General features: G+C 33.9%; 1 protein-coding gene across 2 annotated transcripts in view; it reads right to left on the bottom strand.

The window, feature by feature from the left end:
* Positions 1-6,601, bottom strand: part of LOC149410161 (sodium- and chloride-dependent transporter XTRP3) — a 150,358-nt gene extending 143,757 nt beyond the window's left edge. For both annotated transcript variants that reach the window (XM_089648610.1, XM_089648609.1), the window contains exon 1: positions 6,247-6,601. The gene's annotated coding sequence lies outside the window, so the exon portion shown is untranslated. The remainder of the gene's footprint in view (positions 1-6,246) is intronic.
* Between the last annotated feature and the right edge of the window lie 1,494 nt (positions 6,602-8,095).

The following is an 8,095-nucleotide window of genomic DNA, read 5'->3' on the forward strand; positions in this document are numbered from 1 at the left end:
TTGGCCAAATCCGCTGAAGTTGTCATTCATGTTTTCTGAATGATGAGGAGCCAGGCGCACGGCGACCATTGTCCGGACTAGTAAAAGGAATGAATAGCCAGTTTCCCCCCATGTATACACACACAGGTTCGTCAAAAAACAAATGGTGATATCACATTCAATTGTAGAAAACCGGAACGCCGCTCCGATTTATGAAGTAGAACTTATCAGAGCCCCTTCTTACTATATATGTTACAGTCACAGTGATTAAATAGATATTATACATAATGACTGGTCATTATATATAATAATAAAATTGTTTATACAATGTGATAAATTAATCACTTTATCCGGATATTATTCATAATATCGGGTCAAAGTTAGACAAAGTAATAAATACGGTCCAACTGACTTGTTACCCCCCTACCCTAACCTAATCTATAATAACTCAACCTAACTAAACCTAATCTATCATAACCCAACCTAACCTAACCTATCCTAACTTAACCTAACCCAACCTAACCTAACCTAACCTAACCTAACCTAACCTAACCTAACCTAACCTAACCTAACCTAACCTAACCTAACCTAACCTAACCTAACCTAACCTTACCTAACATAACCTGACCAAACAAAACCTAACCTATCCTAAAATAACCCAACCCATCCTAACCCAACCCATCCTAACCCAACCCAACCTAACCTAACCTATAATAACCCAACCTAACCTAAATTAACCTATCCTAACCCAACCTAACCTATAATAACCCACCCTAACCTAACCTAACCTATCCTAACCTAACTTTATAAATTAAGGGCAAATTGAAATATAATTTTATAATCTTTATCTTTTTTACCTACTTGTTTTATTACTTTATCCAAGTCTTCGAAGATATTATATAAAATGGCTAGTTAATGTGATTAATTCTGTGTCAATTATCACTTTGTCTAAATTGGGTAGACATTATAAATAATGGCTGAATGGTATATGTAATATCCGAATTTATTACTTTGGCTGTGACATATACACATACAGGTTGATCAAACAACTAATGCTGATCACATTCAATCGTTAAAAACCGAAACGCCGTTCCGGTTAGTGAAGTAGAAATAATCGTTGAGAAGTTAAACAATGCGTGTAGACGCCCTTCGAAATTTGTTGCTAGAGAAAAATGTTTACGATGACGTATATCCTATAATTCAATCGTAGAAATCTGCCACCCTCTCCAGTTTGTGTAATGGAAATTAATTATTATCGAACAGGTGTAAATTTCTGATTAACGCCCTAGGAATGTTGTGCTGGAGAAAAATGCTCAGGATTTAATACTAAAAGCTGGAACGAAGAAGTCATCGAGAATGCAGATAGACGCTCTCGAAATGTGTTGTTGGAGAAAAAATACTAATGACGCACTAATATATCCATTCTGGAAGAGTTAGATATCCAAATATTCTGCCTACAATATACTCGCCATACTTTTGACACTTCGCTCGCCAAACTATGAACTCGAACTTGACCTAGCTGATGATGCAGTAGAAGATGGCTGATAATAGGACTGATCAAGTATCACAAGCGCCCGGAAAGTCGGTGTCCTTGACTCTCAATACAGAGGTTAGGTTAGGTGTGGAGGAACCTTGTTCATAAACCAATAGATGGCTAACAAATAATTATAAGCAATAATTAGTCGCACGAAAATTATTGGTTATCCTTTCTGCTATGCATAAAACCTTGTATTATAAACATTAGTTTATCATTAAAAAATAACAATTGATGGATGTTGCATAAGTGTTAATTTATATGGCTCCAGACGGTTGGGAGCACTTGGGACTCTTATATATAGCTATAGCTATGGCATCCCCAGTTGTGGAATGTTGTGAGGCTGAAGGTATTGGGAAGGGTAAGGAAATGGGGAAAGATAAGATTGGGAAGTACCTGGCTAATTATATCTGGTCATCAAACACGGCCAAAACCATTTTAAGTAACATTCCAATTCTGAATACTTGTCTTATACACAAGGGCGATACTGGAAGTATCTTCCACTTTGGAACGTGCCGCAAATATGCTATACATTATTTTGAATGAGTAATTTGTGAACTAACACAAATCAATCAAATAAAATTTATTTACGCACGCCGGAATTTGAACCCTCGTCCTTAGGCCTGCTATTCGAGAGCCCAACACCTCGACCACGGAGGCCGTCAAGGTATACGTGCTATGTCCTTAATATTGATGTTTATAGTTGTTCCATGATTGTGTAGTACAGGTTGATTCAAAATGACCGAAAAAACCGGAACGTCGCTCCGGATCATTAAAAATTTCGTTTCTAAAATCGAAGCGCTAAGCAGTTTTTTTTCTCCTTTTTTTCTTTAAGAAATGCAAATTTTTGTAGTTTATGAATAACTTGACAATATTAAAATTCCTTTCACAACCATAAAACTAAGAGGAGAACTCGCGATGCCTAGGCGAATCTGGCTCTTTGGACCGTTCAGCCAATTGACTGATTGGTATAATTTGTTATTGAGATTATATTTTAAAAATTAAAAATTATTTTATAAAAGACGCAACATAAAAATTAAACTGAGGGAAAGGGATTAAAATTTGTGTGTTTGTAATTTGTATGTTTTATTTTATCAAATCTACAACAGGTTCTCAATATAACCACTCCTAGAAATGTAAATGTAACTGTCAATAGTTTTAGTTTTCAATTGGTTTTAGTTGTACACTCTTCTGAAATCGATCGGTTTGTTAATCGAGTGGTCCATAGCCTCGGGTTCCCAGTTCTACATCATTGCTCAAACAAGATTTTTCGCTTACAATTATGTAAGCAAGAGGAATGAAAATATGGTCAGGTTTTTCGCAACCAGCTAACGTTGTTAATAATAATAAAAATTATATTGAAAGTTTATTTTAACTTTTGACCTTTACTGACCGGTTTCGCGTTTCGAGAAAGATGTGACATAAATGTCACAAATCTTAATCAAAACGAGTCTCAAAACAGTCAAACAGATTGGTAATTGGATAACACAGCACAACGACAATTCAACACATCTTAAAGGTGATATATAGTCATGAAAAGTGATGAAACAAAAGCTTTTTTTCATCACTTTGAGTAACTTTATATCACTTTTTAAAGGCGTGTCGAATTGTCATTATGTTTTCACGATACCGGTGCTTACCATTTACCACTGATTTTTTTATAATTTGCGCCAAGCGGAATTGTAAAATTTTACAGATTTTTTTGGTAATTTCACACATGACAAACTGAGCGAAATTATTTCCCTTGGGGGCCTTTGTTATACAGGGTGTATCGGCAAGTACCCGACAAACTTTAACCAGCTATTCCTCAGCACATTTGGAGTAAAAAATGTTATGGGCGCTTTGCTGTCCGGTAACATTTTTTTTCCATTAAAAACAAAAAATAAATAAAAAAATCCATACTCCGTCACTGTCATTTGCATTGTTTCTCGTGTTCAACAGCTGTTATTGGCAAGTGTGTCAAAAAGTGTCCTCGCTCTTTCGTACACACTAAATAATAATATAATAGTAAAAATGAGACAAATGGTGCCGTGCCATTTCGTTGTGATTGTAAAAGCGCGCCAACGTAGGTACGTACGTACATTATTCAACGAAACTCGAACAAAATATTGCCAGATGGGTTTTCAAACTTTGACAAAGGATAAAACATTGGTGACATGTGGTGAAAATATGAATAGTAAATTTTTTATTAAAAAAAAATGTTACCGGACAGCAAATTGCCCATAACATTTTTTACTCCAAATGTGCTAAGGAATAGCTGGTTAAAGTTTGTCGGGTACGTGCCGATACACCCTGTATATTGGGATGCTGTGTGAAGGGGAATTGAAATATTGAAAATAAAACATTTATTTTCCACGTCAATGCTGTATTATATACATGTTAGAATAAAAACCTTCAACAAGATTTGAATTGCGTAACGAATCTAATAACAATACAAGTCTGAGCGAATAAAACGATAATGCTGGTGTGGCTTGTATTGTTTGTTTATAATTATTTTAACGATCTTTTTCAAATGCCACAACATGCTCAGGTCTTAATGTCTGCTTTGATATGAGTTCTATAACAAACAACTGTATTACAAACGAGAAAAACCATTTAAAAAAAAACAATCAGTTAAAAAACAAAGTTTTTTTTACTAAAATCCATCTACATATTTCAAAATGTTTTTTTTTTTTTTTTGCCTGAAGATTGAACTGTGACAGAAAGTGCCAATCGGGTAGGACCGACATTTATTTCGTATATTACATTAGTAAGTAAGTCCGCGTGTGTGTATGTGATTGCCAAACGATAAAATAAGAGTGAAATTCAAGTAGATGAGTTTAAAAAACTGATTTTCTATCTCAGATATTTTATAAGTTAATCTCCTTTAAAATAATAAATAGAAAATTAGTAACTTTTCGATGGAAAAAATAAATTAAATGAAAAATTTTAGCTTTATGTACATCATTTAAAAAATTCTACCAGAGTGGAAGAAACTCTCAGTATCGCCCTGGTGAAAAACATCATTCAGAATTGAAACGTTGCTTGAAATGACTTTAGCCTGTTTGGTGACCAGATCTGAATTGTCAGGTACCTCTCCACAACATGCCAGCCTCACAATATGCCCCAAATAGTGATGACGTAGTCCCGGCTCCATACGGTAAGGAATCATTCAGGACTATTATGCGATATTCACAAAAAAGACAATATTTGTTTTTTAAATATATACTTATAAAGGTATATTTAATTTAGTTTTAAATGAATATGCGTAATTTATAAAAATAGCGCACAAGAGTCCTAACTGCCCGAAGCCAGTGAGACTATGGCATATTGAATTGGGTATATTGTGAGGCACGATGGAGAGGAGGGTAAGAAAATGAGAAGGGTGAAGGTTAGAAACCTGGCCATTCAGTTCTGGCTCAATACTGCACGTTGAGATATTAAAAAGAAGTTAAAAAATATTACGCGTTTCATATCTTCTGTAAATATATAAATTAATGTTTCTTTGTTTGTCCCCATTTATATCATATCATTAATTTCAAGTTTGCTATTGGTAGTACCATGAGTGTTTGTAGAATCGTTTGAACGGTAGGAGACATTATCTCTGAACTGAAATGAGATTAAAATGAATTAAAATCGAAATAATGTAGTTTTTTAACAGTAGCAATTTGGATTTTATTATACTAGATGAAGTGAATGTTGAAAAAGTCGGGAATGCCCTAGGAAGACATGAATCTAACTTGAATATGACTTGAAAGTGAGCCCGAGGAAGACTTATTTTTAATCGCAAAATAAGATGTCTCAGTAAAAAGTGCTTCATACCAACGCCTTCTTGGCATGTATCTTCCTCCACAACGTATAAATGTCATTTATTACATTGACCAACATTAATTTGAAATAATTTATTCATTTATTTCATCGACACTCGTGACGGTTTTGGATACACTTTCTTCGGTTACCGGATAACTCATCAAAATGATAATTCAACACACTTATAAAAAGTGCTATAAAGTAATGAAAACTGATGAAACAAAAACTAAGTTAAATATGTTACATATCTAACTATTTAACCTAGTTTTTGTTTCTTAATTTTTCATAACTTTATAGCACTTTTTTAGGTGTGTTGAATTGTCAGCGTGTTGAATTGTCAGTATACCATAAAAATAACGGTATTTTAAAATACATTATTTAAAGCAGGCACTGTATCGCTTGTCTGGAATTGAAAAAAACGCATTCAACCAACATGACTTGCGTAATAAATGCAAAACTAAGAAATTTCGTTTCTACAAAATGAACAAAAAATACAAATTTCAAATATAGAATATAAATAATCTTGTTGTAAATAATAATATTATAGATAGGTACTTCATCGCCTGTTTGGATTTGAAAAGATTCTTAATAGGTACATCCATCAGTTCCAATTTTTAAAGTGTCAAATTCGTACATACGCACGAGGTAATTAATTTTATTGTTTAATATTAAATTCTCAGACGTCTATGTGTTAGTACGACACAGAAGGGCATGCAGGAACGAACGGTGCTCGACCGGTCGATAACGTGTAATTTTCCGTTGCAGACCTAGGGGATGGGGTGTCGGTCTGTGACGTGCTTACATTACATAAACATGTCCACGATTACCCCAAAAACAACAAATCAACCACAGATAAAACATGTATTGAGTTTTCTGACCACTAGAGCCACAAAATCAAAGAAACATCAATAAATATCACGTAATACTTGCGGAATTTTACTCACCAGTCGGAATCTTAGCTGAATCACGTGTGAACGAAATCCTTTAAATAAAATTAAGCGATATTAACTCAATAACACCACACTTTAAAACACAAATCATATTTTATATAATATAAATGGCACTATTCAATAGTTCAACAACGAAAAACCATAAAACTACTAGTTAATGCAGAAAAAAACGCAGTTTTTTTAAAAAACAGTTTTGTTCGCGCGGTTAATTTGAATTTCGTCTGAGTTATAGTTTATTGCATTACATATTAATATTGTTCATTACAATATTGTATTAATATTTATATTAATGATAATAATTGTTCGTGGTAATGTTACGAAATAGGTAACGGTGTGCCGGCCACCTACAGGAGTGTAAATTCGCAACTGAAGTTCAGTTCGTGGATTTCATTTGTGCTGTGAAAACTCAAGCGTCGCGCGCATGCTGGCGGCCATTTTGAAAACGCGTTCCCGAATAAGCATAGACAGCTGCTACTTACTGAGTTTTGAGAGCGGCCCGCCAAATTATAATGGAGGGTAGATCGGTATCGATTTGGCAAAAGGGGGCTTATTAATTTTGGCATGCTAATAATTTTTTGCCTATTTTACAATTTTATTTGTTTTTAATATTAATGCAACCGAAATAAATGAGATTGAGATTTCAGTGATTTCATTTCCGACATTCCGGGCTTTCATATTACTTTTTTGTTTTTTTATTGACGTGGCGAAGATTTGTATTTTTTTGTGCGTTTCGTTTCCGTTTAAGATGGTAGCCGTTTTAAAGTTTCAATAAACATTCTTTTTTCGAGTGTGAAATCGTCGTGTTTATTTGGATTTTCTTATTCGCATTTTTTCAATATTGTGGTACCTACCTGCATGAAAAATGTGGTACCTACCTGCATTTTCCAAATAAAATAAAATAAAATAAAATAAAATGAAGAAAGTTTGAAAAATAATTGTCATCGGTGACATTTCTTCGGAAAAAATATATGGATGGAATATAATTAACACTTTCAATACCAGCATTCCTCCTGAGTAACATGCGTATCGCTTGTGAAGGATATTGCTTATGGCGTCTATTATTTAATTCTATGTTTCAACCTTTTTTCAAGAAAAGAATTGAGTTTTTAAACGAACAAAACTATTTATTCATATTCATATTGCGTGGGTACGGGCGCAAACAAATGGTGCGTCTTAATATTTTAAATCGTAACTGAGAAAGAGTATTTTAATAAATCAATGAAATTAACGCCGCCTATGAACGCGTAGGTTATAACGTACAACGCGTTTAGCCTTAAGCGTTTAGCGTTTCAGCCCCTGTGATATTACCACTTACTTACTAGAGTAAGTAGTAAATACGTTAAAAGTTACCCGCCTCCCTTGACAATGTCTATTCTCAAAGTAAAAGATACTGTTCGTGGCATTCCTAGAGTAGATTTTATGGATTTAAACATAATTTATAGATTCAGTATATTTATAGATTCGGTAGTTCCTCCTTTGGTCGCCTTTTGAAGATATTTTGTGTCAAGCTGTACACTACACACACCTATGATTTGAATATACTTTGCTTACTTATCGGAAAAAAAATGTGCCTTGGAAAATTGTAATGTATGTAGGTACTCGAAAGTTAAGACGATGCACTACGTCGTGTAATATTTTGAATCGAGCCTCCATCAATAACACTCCTTACATAGATGGCGATAAGGCTTAAATTCCCGTTTAACACCATCCAGGTGTTTTGATTTATGCAAGAAAAAAACATGGCCAAAAAGTTCCTTTTATTTTATTTTGTGGATGTTCAGGCATAAATATTAAATATTCTCCGATCATTTTATAAATAACTTAATTTTCCACATTATACAAT

The sequence above is a fragment of the Hesperophylax consimilis genome, chromosome 28 (genome assembly GCF_061612785.1).
Source record: "Hesperophylax consimilis isolate HC1 chromosome 28, BYU_Hcon_1.0, whole genome shotgun sequence".
Lineage (NCBI taxonomy): Eukaryota > Metazoa > Arthropoda > Insecta > Trichoptera > Limnephilidae > Hesperophylax > Hesperophylax consimilis.